At 55.4% G+C, this 13,259-nt stretch overlaps 1 protein-coding gene across 15 annotated transcripts in view; it reads left to right on the top strand.

Annotated features, from left to right (window-relative positions):
* Window positions 1–540: 540 nt before the first annotated feature.
* Window positions 541–13,259, top strand: part of CHST15 (carbohydrate sulfotransferase 15) — a 77,458-nt gene continuing 64,739 nt past the window's right edge. For 4 of the 15 annotated variants that reach the window (XM_066239212.1, XM_066239197.1, XM_066239200.1 and 1 more), the window contains exon 1: window positions 541–693. The gene's annotated coding sequence lies outside the window, so the exon portion shown is untranslated. Of the gene's footprint in view, window positions 694–1,184; window positions 1,344–1,434; window positions 1,459–1,719; window positions 1,815–5,538; window positions 5,908–7,864; window positions 8,054–8,346; window positions 8,917–13,259 lie in introns of those variants that run through there. The other 11 variants (XM_066239203.1, XM_066239204.1, XM_066239213.1 and 8 more) reach the window with 9 other exon arrangements.

Raw genomic sequence — 13,259 nt, 5'->3', positions numbered from 1 at the left:
AGTCTTCAGAATTCAATGTCTTTTCTTGAACTGATGGCGTCTTTAGCCCAGAATCCGGGGAATCAACCACTAGTGCGGCTTCCATGACCTCGGGCAGCCCAGGTGGTTTCCTGGAGCAGCTGCCTCCCGGCCACTGCGGCAGGCAGTGGCGCTCAGGGTCCGGCCAAGCCGTCTCCTCCCCTGAGAAGCAAACACACTGGGCCCAAGAGCCCAGAGAGCCCTCGCGGGATGTGCACAAACACAACAGAGGGCGCAGAACCCACCAGCGCCGTGGCCTGGAATATCAATGTATGGGCTGGCTCCAGACCGCCAAGTTCGTTTAAAAATGTCTCTGGCAGGGTGTCACTGGCAGACTTTAGGGGTCTCGGTTTGCTTTCTATTTGAAATCACCGCATCACACAAACCGTGTTTACTTGTAAGGGGAGGGGGCGGGGACCCAACCCACCGCTGGCTCACAGTCTTTGATCTCACATTCTAGACCTGAGCTGATGTGTGTCAGCGCGACATGGGGCGGGGGGAGGGCTCTCTTCGGATGTTTCATTCGCCATCTGCACGTCACTCCCAAACTTTTCCTCCCTGCGCTCGGGGAGTCAGGTTGACGCGCCCTGGATGCGGGGCTTGAGTCGCAGGGCTGGGCGCGCTCCCGCGAAGCCAGAGCCGCAGAGGCTCCGGGGCTGGACTCGGGTTTCTCAGGTACAAGTTGGGTGCCAGGCGCGGGGCTGGGGGCGGAGGGGAGCGGTGGGTGGGTGTCTGGCTCCGGGTTCCCGCACCTCTGCACGTTCCCGCCTGGCTGCGCGGGCGGCGGCCGGGGCTAGGCGAAGGGAGTCCGGGCCGGCGGAGGCTTCGCGCAGCCTCACTCTCCGCGGCGCTCCCGGCGTGGTGGTGGTGGTGGTGGCGGCGGCGGCGGCGGCGGCCCAGGCAGACAATGAACTTGCGAGTGAGCCGAGCCGAGGCAGGTTTTGGCCCGGTGCTCCTCGGCCCAGTTTCCTCGAGGCTACCTCGGTCCCCAGCGCGGGGCGTCCCCTCGCCCCCGCGGGTGCTGGCAGTGTTACTGGAGCTCCATGCTCCGGGGACCCATCGGGAAGGGCTGGCCGGCAGCGGCGCCGGGGCTCACACGCCCCCTCCCTGGCTCGAGAGAATGCTGCCGGAGCTCAGGGACCGGGGACCTAGCGCTGGGTGGTGGCGCTGCGGGCAGCCGGAGGCCTGCGGGGGGCGCACGCCGCAGGGCACACACAGGTCGGCTGACCGGAAAAATGGTCCCAGGAACCGGCGCCCCCTCACCGCTTGTCTTTGGAAGCTGCAGGCTGAAGACGGACGGACAGACAGACCAGTGCCTTCACCTAGTGAGCGCGTGCTGGGTGGTGGTGGTGGTTGGGGCGAGGGGGACGGGAATTCCCCCGCCATGCGCTCCGCTCGGTCGCGCACTTTGGGGAAGTTTCCAGGCGCCGGCCGAGGCTGGTAGGTGGGCATCGTCACTCTCTCCCCGACTCTGGCTTGGAGCCACCTCCCAACCCCAGGCTCCAGTTTCCTGACCGCTCTGGGCGGAAGAGGCGTGCGAGGGGAAGGGGTGTGTGTAGGGGGGTCCTAGGTGGCGGTGACGCCTAAGGCGATCCGGTACCGGGGGTGGGGACCGCGGAGGCGGGCCTGGGAGGAGACGGGGGTGCGGCCGGGCCTCCAGCGGCCTGAACTTTTGCTTCCCGCTCCCTCCCCTTTCCGCCTTTCACCCGCTCCCTGCACCCTGCCGCCGTTCCGGAGGCAGCGAGACCCGGGAGTTGCCGGTGCTTCCCGGCGGCAGTGCGGCGTCCCTGGGCACGGTGAGCCGAGCGTGGCAGGTCTGAGTGGCGCGGCGGGGCAGCAGGGAGCCGTGGTGGCAGCGGCCCCTGTGCGGGGGAGACTCTGGCAATCGTGATGGAGCGCGAGTCTGTGGGGTTGTGTGTGCGGGTGGAGAGGACGCGGTGGCTGTGGGAGGATAGGGGGCAGGTCGTGGCGCAATTGGTCCCCTTGGAGCCCTCTGAGAGCCCCCTGGTGTCGCAGGATGGAGGCGCCCTGTGCAAGGGAGCCTGGCCTTTGGGGGAATGAATGAAGAGCTGTGGAAGCGCCTTCCGACTTCTTCAGGCGAACGGATTGGCCAGCGTGCGTGCGTGTGTGTTTAGGATTCGGAGCCGCCTGGGTTCTGGGCGCGGCTGCTTGACCGCCCCGTCCTGTCCTGGTGCCCAGTTGCCGGTCCAGCCCGCAGCCTGGGTCGGCCCGCGCGGTTGGAGTGGACAGCCAGTGTTGACACTGGAAGATGCGGGCTCAGTTGCCGGCTGCTGGTGGCTGGACGTCCGCACCTCGTGTAGGGAGGTTCGAGAAGGAGGCGGCAAGGCTGGGGCTGAGACCTGTTCCCTGGACTCCCATCTCCTCGTTCCCCGGGGCCTTTCCCCCGTATTCACGTTGGTTGAGTTAATGACACGGGATTTTGGGAATGAAGTTGTATCTCCAGGAAGCCCCAGAACACCCAGCGAAGGTGGCACAGCATTCCGTGAAGCTGAGCAGAAGGGCTCGCTTTGGTTCCCGCTCTCTGGCTGTGACCCCCTCCCCCTTCCTGCTCTTCCTCAGCTGCCGTTCCCTGAGGGCAGACACCACTCCAGGGGCCCAGGAGGAAACAGGCCTGGCGATTTGCCCGAAGTTTCTTTAGGACCCTTCCACACCATTCTCCATCCCCAACTGTCCGACTAGCCCCCACCCCACCCCCCACGTTGGAAAATCAAGAACCCTCCTTTCCAGACTGTGGCACTTAACTAATTTTACAAACTGTATGTACGTTGAATCAGGATGTCATGATGGATACACAGTACAGATTATAGATGATTTTGTTTTAGACAGCATGGGAATAAAAATGCTTTTTAAATTAGGTAGTTTTTTCTTCTTTTTAATCAGGTAAGTTTTCCTAATAGTCCTGAAAGATTGGCAGGAAAATGTTCTTCTTGCCTCCTAGATGGGGAGACTGAGTCAGCGAGGCGAAGTGGCTGCTGGCAGCCTTCCTCCGGGTGTCTCCTTGAGCAGAAGTGGAGCTGCTGGTCAGGTCGTCTCTCCGGGGTCCAGCTCCTCAGGGGCACCATCTAGGGCTTTCTACAGGACATCCAGTCATGTCTCTGTGTCTTTTCTCTCCTGGCATTGCAGGACTGCAGCAGGCTGGCTGGTGGGTGAAGTGAGCAGGGTTCATTCATCCAGGATATTGGGGGGCTGGCAGGCAGGACTGCCCACAGTGGATCATCACACACGGTACCCTGCTTTTCTTTGGCCGTTAGACCTTGTGATTCCTGAACCAGTGTCTTGGCTGAGCGTCCTAGCACTGTCTCTGTGGCCTGTTGTGAGGGCCGGCTGCTGTTTCTGCAGCCTTCTCAGCCTCTGTTGCTGTCGCCCCCCCCTTCCCCCCCCCCCCCCCCCCCCCCCCCGCCCGGGGCCCTGAGAGGCCGGGCGTTGGTTGGGTTTTCCACCTGCCTGAAAGCAATCAGAGGGATCCCTGCACCTGGAAGCGGAGCTGTCTGCAGGAAAGGTGGGAGAGGTTGGGAAGTGGACTCTGCTTACTTGGTGTTTGGAGAAGAGCAGAAAAGAAACTGGGAGATAAGCAGTGGGCCCCAGGAGCCCCAGGCCTGTTGAACCAGCACTGCCAGAAGCTTTGGTTTAGGGCGGGTTTGTGATTAGATTGTGGCTACCTCGCCTGACGGGCAATTGCCTTGGCCAGCTCAGGAAGAGGGGGAGAGGAGGCTGGGGCTATCCTGAAGCAAGTGCTCCCATGACCCTCCCGTAGAAGGAAGCCTCGACTCAGTTCCAGCCAGTTGGGGACAGCACGGACTAGACGGGTCTTGTTAATTTTCAGGGGAATGCTCAAGCCTAGGTATTTAAGTGTGGGCTGAACTTCTAGGAGGTGAGTAGAAAGAGTTAGGTGAGTGCCAGGAGGTCTGAAGCTTGACATCCAGCCCTGTGTTTGTTTGCTGGGAAAGGTGTCCCACCGCCCAAGAGATGTGACACAGGACAGGGCATAGATCACACTCTCCCCAGGGCTGAGAAACTAAGAAATGACGGATGCCCATCCTGCCTGTGGCCATGTGCCAGGCTCCTTCACATTTTTGTGGGTCATGTATTCATTCAATCACTTTTTGATGAATTCCCAACATGTGGAAAGTGACATTGTGTGTAAAGTTTGTCATATGATTTTATTTATCAAATAGATCCCGTAGCTGAGCATCTGAGGGGAGATGTGGTGATAAGACAGATAGGGCCTGCCCTCCTAGGCGGGGAGCAGGCAGGAATGCCTGGGCTGGACCAATGTGAACCATAAGCAGTGTGAGGAGCTAGCTGGGAAGGGAAATGGCTCGAGAGGGCTGGGTCATGGGGGTCCTCATCTCCTTTAACAGATGTGGAGACTGAGGCTTGGAGCAGGGGCCATGATTTGCCCGAGTTCACACAGCCAGTAAGTTGATGATCGGCCCAGGCCTCTGACCCGCAGCTCCCAGGCCAGCTCCTTTATCCATCCATCCCACCAGGCTGGGCCGGCGCCTCTGGGAAACTCCCAGGTGAATGGACATCCGCTGTGGTCGGCTGCAGTTCTGCATCTGTGGTCCGCAGTTCTGCTTCTGCAGTCCGTTCACTTGGACCCTGCCCCTCCCTCGTGCTTCACGAGGCCCAGGAGTTCACAGATGCCACTTGGAACCCATTGGTAGGACAGAGGAGTCTCCTTCGATTCTAAGGGCAGAAAAAAATTTAAAAGTAGCTACTGGCCCTGGAGGGTCATTTATGAGCAGTCGGGTCAGCACCCACCCCTTTAAACAGCATGTGAGTTAGAAGGGACGCTTTTAGTCACTGGTGACAATAATGCACCCTGTCTTCCCTTCCCCTCTGTGGTTGGGATGCTCGGGAGTGATATTGACTTACTTCCTCTCTGTTCCTGTTCTGTGAATCGCTAGATTGTGTTCTCACTTAGCTGACCAGGTATTGGGAGAGGGACCGTTCTGACGCACACAATGTATTTCTTTATTGTCCTCAAGAGCTAGGGTCTAATTTCCTTCCTGAGACGCCCCTCCCTTTACATAGAGCCCCTGACAAGATGGTTGGCATGCAGACCCGTGTTTTCACAGCATGGAACGAAGCGTCAACGTGGCCTTTATCTATGTGAGTGTATCCAGTCTCATTCTCCAGGAAGGAAAGGAGAAGTTTTGTGTTGTTTTGGGCCAATATAGAATTTTTTTTTTTTAAAGTCAGAGAGTTGGGAAGGAAGACATTTGATCACAACAGCTGTTTGCTGAGTTCCTGCTGGCTCCCAGCTGGCCCTGTGCCAGGCAGGTCAAACAGGTGTTTCCCTTTGTCTCAGAGGGCGGGATGCGCTTTGAGATTGCAAGGACTCAGCTTTTAGTCCTCTGGAGGCGTAGGAGGGCGGATGAAGGAACCAGAGCCGAGCTGGAGGAAGGAGTGAAGTGGGTGGGGGTGGGGGTGGAGACTGACAGTCTCCTCTCAGAAGGGAGGGCGGGTGTGACCCCGCAGTGGAAGCTGGGGGATGTGGCAGCCGCTAGCACATTCTCGGTCATGCTGATTTAGAAAGGGACGTGGAGGAAACTCAGGCAGCATCTCTCAGCATCAGCAGCTCTGTGTGGCAGGGATGTGTGCCGGCCCAGGTGCAGGCCCAGGGCCAGGTGCACGGGGCAGAGTCAGCACTCAGCTGGAGGCAGTGCTCAGATGAGTGGGCGAGGCAGAACCTGAACTAGTCAGAGTTACATAATGCGGCTGACAGGAGGCTCTGGGCCTGGGGACGGTGTCGCAGGAGCCTGGCAGGAGTGGTCTCAGACAGCTGCACACCCTGGCCTTGGAGCTGGGGTCCTGAGCATGAGTTAACACCTGCTGCGTGCTTGGAGCGGTGCCTGGCATACAGTAAGTGTTCAATAAACGTTGGTTCTTTTTTTAATACTTACACCCAGGGGTGGGAGGGGTGTGCCTCTGAACTCCCTGAGACTGCATGTGCAGTTTTTATGTGCAAGTGTATATTTTAGGGGGAAGAGCATGAATTCTGGCAAATTCTACCTCAGAGGGTTTCTCGGACACCCCATAAAGCCAGGAGCCTCAGGGCACCTTGGAGTCTAGTCGGTGTCCTCGGGCTGTTGGTTCACTTCTCTAGGCTGTTTCTTCATCAGTGCAGAGAGGGGGCTGGGGACCCAGCTGCGCTCGGAGACCCTGACCTTGTGGACAAGCTAAGTGGCAGTTCATCTGTGCTCCCACTCGAGGCCATTAGCAGGCGGCAGACCAGGCAGCGCTCGCTGGAAATGTCCTGGGGTAGCTTTGGAATGTCACATATTGAGCTGCACTTGAAGCTTGAAAGAGCCCCGAGCAGGCGTGCAGGGGCCTGCTGCTGGGCAGGCTGTCCCGGCACCTATTTTAGGTTTCTAGAACTCATCCTGGTCCAGGCCTTCAGCTCTGAAGGAAGCAGGGCTGGCAGATCCTCAAAAGCAGAGGTGTCATTATAATGGAAACTTGGCTGCTTTCCAGAATTGTGTTTGTGATGAAAATATTGAAACAGGCAGCCTCGTCACCCCGGTGCCTGGAAAATACCCCGGTATGGGCAAATAATTAGATACAGGCCGGGCACAGTTACTTTGTCATACGGTATGTTGGGACTCGGAGGCTTCACATTTTCTCTTGAAATGGAATATATGCCCGCAGGTCCCTTCTGCTCCCTGTGGTCAAAACGATAATGGTGTGGCCTCTGAGAGGGAGGAAGGGCCATGAGAGGTGGCGGTTCCAGCCCTCCCTGGGCAGCCCTGGATCTCGGGAAAGTTCTACCCTGCTCTGCTCTGCCCTGGTAAGCAGCTGTGCCAAGGGCCTGGGCTTGTGGCTTTGCGAGGAAGTTGGAAACTGCATTTCAGGGTCTAAGAGGTCTCTGAAGGGGTACCGGTCACTCACCCCTCATCTAAAGCAGTCTGGTAGCTCTGTCGGACCCTTCCTGACACCTGTTAGCTCACTCACGCTGCTGGAAGTAAGTGCAGCCAGTACCTTCAGGGTTCTCGTCAGACAGATGTTTGCTGCCCAGCTCGCAGCTGTTCTTGTAGCCTGGGTGTTGAATCCCCTTGCAGGGCAACATCGGGGACAAGGGAGTGTGGACACCAGGCTGACCTGGCTTTGAGTCCCTCATGTGCTTCTTTGTCCCATTACTGTGACCTTGGGCAAGAGACTTAATTTCTTTGTGCCTCGGTTTCCTTATCGGTAAAAGGTGGGTGAAAATTCCCACCTTTTGTAGTATGGTTTGAGTATTATAAATAGTACAATTTAGGGTTCAGAGGGGCTCCTCAAATTGAACCCCTCTTTCTTGGCTGAGTTCTGAACTTACGGAGGGAGAAAGAGGATGGGTGGGGATAACCGTGTGGTGTCTGCTCCCCACCGAAGCTAATGTTGGAGCACGTGACTGACCTGGTGGGTGGGCGGGCACTGTAGTCCTGAGCTGAGAGCTGGGTGGTCACAGGCAGCATGGGACAGCTGAAGCCTCTCCCGGGGCAGCCCCTTCCTGCCCCCCACCCCCAGCCTCTTCCTCCCCGGCAGCCTGCAGGGTGTCATGCCAACTCTGGAATGGCAGGTCCCCAGCCCACACTCCTGGGATGGTGCAGACACCACCAGGTGTAGACCCCGGGAGTGTTATACAGGTGGAGCTCTCCACGCCAAAGGAGCCCTCAGGCGTGGGCAGGAACAGTCCCCCCGAGAGTGACTATAAAGTCTGAGGCCAGGGCCCGGCCCATGGTGTGTGTGGAGGGGGTGTTAATAGATGGTATGCAGTTGATAAAGACAACTGGGCATTGAGGTTAGACAGCAAGGCTTATCGACTACGTGTTGTTATCTGCAGAGCACGGGAGCGATGAGCCAAATGGATGTGAGGATTAACCATGGACATCAAAGCTACATCCCGTCCAAGTGTTACCTTCCTCCTCTGAGCGTCTGTAGTTAGTTCTACTCTGCTGAACTCAGCCTTCAACCCATCCTACTTTATAAGCTCGTTCTACTTTCCCCGGTGTGGCCTGCTCCTGCTGACCCGGTGAGCCTCTCAAAGGGGAGGCTGGGCCCACACATAGTCGTGGGGGTCGGCCACTTGTTGATTTAATGCATCAAGTGGACAGGGTTCTTTCAAAGCCCCGTTTCTCCTGGAGAGAGGGTGTTACGGACTTCTTGTGGGCTTCTGAGTCTGCGCCCAGAAGGCAGAAAAGAGTCTCCCGTTTGGTAGCACGGTACAGGAGAGTCACTGCTTGTCACTTAGTTTCTAGAGGACTCAAGAGCGTCCTGGAACAACCTTGGATTTTCTGACGTTAGGTTTTTGGACTATTTTAAAAGGTGGTAACCACAGTTTTTTTCGTGTGTCTTGAGCATCTCGGGAAGAAAGGATGGACCTTTGGCTGGTGTTTCAGGAAATCAAGCAAGAACCATCTACTCGGGCAGGAACGGGGGGCCCTCAGTGTGTCTTCGAGCAGGTGTAATAGCTTGTCCTGATGGCTCCTTGCGTCTTTGTTTGGAATGTCAATATTTGCATTTAAAATCGAAAGTACGTCCTGGCATGTTTTTATAGGGGCCATAATTTCCAAGCCAAAAATCAGATTATTGGTCTACAGAGGATCATTTCTTCTGATTTGTGAACCTATTTATACGAAGAGCCTTCCAAATGCCCACACAGGCCCATCCTCGCTTTGTGCACGGAAGGGAGAGCCAACATTACGAGAAAGCAGGGTTGCCCCAGGGAATGTGGGCCAAGCGGTTCTATCTCCCAGCATACATGTCTCGTCGAGCAGCCGCGGCCGGAGGGCGGAGTTTTGGCTGAGGCCCCCTGGGACTGTCTGTCCCCTCTGTCCTCAGTTTCCTGGACATCCAGGTGGGGGACTGGCCGCAGCTGGCCCCGCCCTGCATGTGGTAAGCAGACGCTGAATTTCGGAAGTGCTCTTCCCTTAGGAAGATGTTGAGGAGAAGGGGGGACTGGTGTCCTTTTGGTGGCCTGACGTGGGGAACAGGAAGTTCTTGTTTCTGGTTCAAGGTTAAATTCCGAGGGCGTTTGAAGGATGTCTTCCTTCATCAGATTCTTGAGAGCTGGTTAGCTTTCAAATTTTCTTAAGAACAGACCAGACTTCTCAGACACTAGCTGGTGGCAGAATGTCACCACTAATCTGGCCTCCGTCTCTGCTCAGGAGTGAGAGCTGCACCCCAGAGAGGCAGTGCAGTGGAGTAGGGGGTGGTCCAAGGGCAGAGAAGTGGGAGCTGGCTCTGACCCCCACGCTGCCTGTGGCTGTCACGGAACTTCCCCTGTGGGGGCCCGTCCTTTGACCCATCAGCGAACTTTCCTTACCCGAGAGAAACATTGGCCGGGCTTAGAAAGGGTGCCTTCTTACTAAGCACCCTCTTCCTGGATGCCAGGGTGTTGTTCTTGAACTGTGGGAAACTCCCAATCACCTCTTCTGTGGTCATCTTTAGCCGGACCTGCGATGACCAGGCAAGCGCAGGGTTTCGAACCGGTGACCTCAGCATTTCCAGGTTGACGCTTTATCCACTGCACCACCACAGGTCAGGCACAGTTCTTAATAAGATCGTATGTCCCAGAGAGGCCCGTCTCACCCCACCAGTGCACCGTTTTGAAAGTCAGAGGAAAGAGCGGCTCTTGGGACATGCAGCACTTCCCCGAGGAAGTCACCAGTGAACGAGGGGGGTGAACGGAGGGATCAGCCTGACATTTGTCTCGTCCTGATTTGAAAAGCTGTTTGTGTCCATTTCGTCGCAGTTTCTATGAGAACTTTGATAGGAATGGACGTACAAAAGAGGAGCAGGCAGGAGCTTATTAGCAAATGGGACCTCCTCGTCAGAAATATCTTCCAGGACCCCCCCGCCCCCAAATAATTATCGGCTGGCAGTGACAGTTGCAAATCCTCAGACCCTTTGGATGGGATACAGTTTGGCTCAGAGAATAAAAATGATGTATTATAAAAAGTAGGTGAGAACTTGGTTGCCATTTGGGGGGGAGGGTAGGAAGTAAATTTGGTTTTGGCTGTGAAAACTGAAACAAATCAATAGAGAAATGCAGCCTGCCCGCTTGTGAGTCCTCCACGGTTTTCCTTGGTGTATGGAAGACGGAGAAGCATTGCCCTCCGAAAGTCAGCTTTGGGCCTCTGGGCCAGTTAGAAGGCTGCAGAATTGTTGAGGGAGGGCTGTGTGTGTGTGTGTGTGTGGTGTGTCTTTTACAAAGTTCTTGTGTGATTGATTTTTAAAAATCATGGAACAGACCCCGTTTCCCATTTAGCCGATTCTTTTTTAAAGACAGCTTCATCGAGATAGAATGCACGGGCCCGACAATTCACCCATTGGAAGTATGCGGTTCACTGGCTTTTAGTCTGTTCACAGATGTGTATGACCAGTACCCCGTTCGATTTTGGAACATGTCATTATATCAGAAGAAAACCTGTGTCCATCAGCTCTTCCCCTCCCCCTGCCCCCAGCAGTAAACAGCTGGAAACCTACTTTCTTTTCTCTCTCTCTCTGTTTGGACTTCCTATATGCTTTCTATATGCTTTTTTGGAGGGTCTGGCTTCTATCACTCAGCGTGCTCTCACGGTCCATCCACGTTGTAATATATGTCAGCACTTCATTCTGTTTTATGGGCAGATGATACTGTTGTGTACGGACAGACCGCGTTTTGTTTATCCGTTTGTCCTTTGAGAGGCGTTAGGGCTGTCTCTATCTTTTGCGTCTTGTGGACAGCGCTGCTGCAAACGGTCATTGCGAGTTTTTGAGTGGACGCAGTCCTGGGGTTATCTTTTATGAGATTTCTTGTCCCCCTTTGCTCTTATCGGAATTAATCAGACAAATTGCTCCACCAACTAAGACCCCTTTGCTCTTGATAATAAGATGGATGGACTTTTTTTACATGCTTTCCCTGGTCCTAGAGAAGGCTTGATTCTCAGGTGCGGTTCTGATGCCTCTCGGAGTTGTCTTCAGTTTAGAGCTTGGCGGGGCCTTCAAGAAAACACGCGGTCCAGTCCCACGTCACAGGTGGGCAAACGAGGCCACATGGAGTCAGGATTGAATTTGGCTTTTCGGGGTCAGGCCAGTTACTTGGAATGTTCTCATTGATAGGCTTCTTGTAAAACCTCAGCCCCCCTGTCCCGACGGGCTGGGGCCATAAACGAAGGCTGGTTGGTGGACAGACCGTGCCGGCCTTGCCAAGTCCACTGCTCTCCCCCACTCTGACCTGGCCCCGGCTCTAGAACACCTGGTCGCCGGCAAACACTGTAGCTGGTGGCGCCAACCCCTCTCGAGCTGTTTCCCTGCGGCCACGGGAGGCCGGCGCTTATCCGGGAATAATTAAATTAGGAACCAATTCAGAGAATGACATTTTATCTGATCTGGCCAAGCCCATAAACAAGGGAGAGACCATTCTGCAGGGGCTGGGGGTGCATCCCAGGGTGGTGGTAGGCTGTGTTCCCAGACTAGCTTTCCAAGCCCTTGGTTCCAGGTACCAAATGAGTTCTGGTGCCGTAGACGTGTTTTATGACTGGAATGTTCTCAGGGCTTAGGGAAGTGCATGTTCCAGGGAAGAGATCCTCTTGGATGTATTTCGCGTTGTTACTGTTGACATCGAATGCACCTCTACAGCCGTAATAAAAAGTCAACTTTGCAGGAAGCTCGTTGGCTCTAAGTCCTGGTGCTGCATCAGGGTCCCACTGGAGTTTTTGAAAATAAATACATATACTCCCGTTCTACGTCAGTTCTCGGAGGGGTGGGCCCTGGGCATCTGCATGTGTGCGTGCATGTGTGTGTGGGCGTGCATGGATATTCACATGTATACACTCGTATGTCGAACTCTTTAGCTAAGTACCACTGATGGAACTTAGCAGGGATTAGACTCCCTCTTCTAAGGACTTCATAGTCGCTGTCACCACTTCCATGGCAAAGATGGGGGACAGGTGACCTGCAGAGTGACCAGTGATCTCAGGAAGCAGCCTCTTTTGTCCTCAGTCTGTGCTGGGACTTGGATGGTGACTCTGAGTTTCTTGACCATCACCCTGCAGCAACTGTGGGATAGTAGATCTGTTTCTCCATGAACGGACACACCCTCATCTCCATAGCCACGGGCCCAGGGGGTCTCCTTTGGCCCTCAGCTGGTTAGTGCAAGAATTACCTCCATTACATCTCTGTCACTGGAAACGCCTTTATTCCTTTAGGACAGTAACTGTACATTATTCAAGGTTATAATCCCCAGGGAAAGCCCATGGGTAAAGATGATTGGATAGATGAATGGATGGAAGGAAGATGGGCAAGAATGGGCAAGAGTTGACTGGACAGTTGACAACATCAACCTACGGTGCAGGGACAAAGGTCTCACAGATCGTTTGGTTTGTTTTCCTGCCCTGCTCACCCTCCATTTGTAGCCGGGGAAACTGAGCCCTGTGGAGGTAATGACTTCCCCCTCATCCTTCAGTGTCATTGAGGAGGAACATTGGGAGCTGATCCTTCCACTGCCCCAACTTTTCTGACTCAGTCTGCACCTTCCTTAAGACTGACCCTCCAGTGACGGGGACTGCTCTGTGCTCGACACTGTCCTGGGAGCTGGGAGTCCAGCCATAACTAGGACAGGACCCCCGTGCTCAGAGCATCTATCCTCAAGTTCACAGATATCGGAGAACAAATGAGGCCGAGCCACGGGGAGCATCTGACTGGGTGTTCGGGACGGACTTTCCACGGGGGTGACATCCAAGCTGACCGTTGAATGACAAGAAGGCACTGCTGCCAGACGCTTGGGAAGAGTGTCGGAAGCAGAGGGAACAGCCAGTGCCAAGATCCCAAGAGGGGCCAGTGACGGGATGGGGTCCAGTTGGCATGGGAGAGCCAGTCAGGACGGTTGATGGCGCACTCAGGCGGACGTCCTTTCTTCTCTGTTCTGCATCCTCCGGGCTGTCATCTGCAGCTCCTCCTACTTCCCTGTCTCGTCGCTGGGTGAGGGGCACTTGTCCGGGGCCGTACTCGGTGAGCCAGCAGGGCCCATGAGAAACTAAGGGGAGCCCATCCTCCTCATCCTCTCCCTTGCGGTTTAGCTGGTGAGCAGAAGTTATTTTCAGCAAGCACGTGCTCAGAGGGGGGAAGTCTTGGAGCCACTGGAAGCACACTGGAAGCACACTCATCAAAGCAAGACAGGAATAGTGAAATCCCAAAGGTGAGCCTGCCACGAATAACTTGGATTGAGTGGCAGTTCCAGGCAGCCTGGTTTGGGG

Source organism: Saccopteryx bilineata, chromosome 7, assembly GCF_036850765.1.
Source record: "Saccopteryx bilineata isolate mSacBil1 chromosome 7, mSacBil1_pri_phased_curated, whole genome shotgun sequence".
In the NCBI taxonomy this organism is placed as follows: Eukaryota; Metazoa; Chordata; class Mammalia; order Chiroptera; family Emballonuridae; genus Saccopteryx; species Saccopteryx bilineata.
The sequence above is the reverse complement of the archived record's forward strand: the minus strand, read 5'-3'. Positions and strand labels throughout refer to the sequence as shown.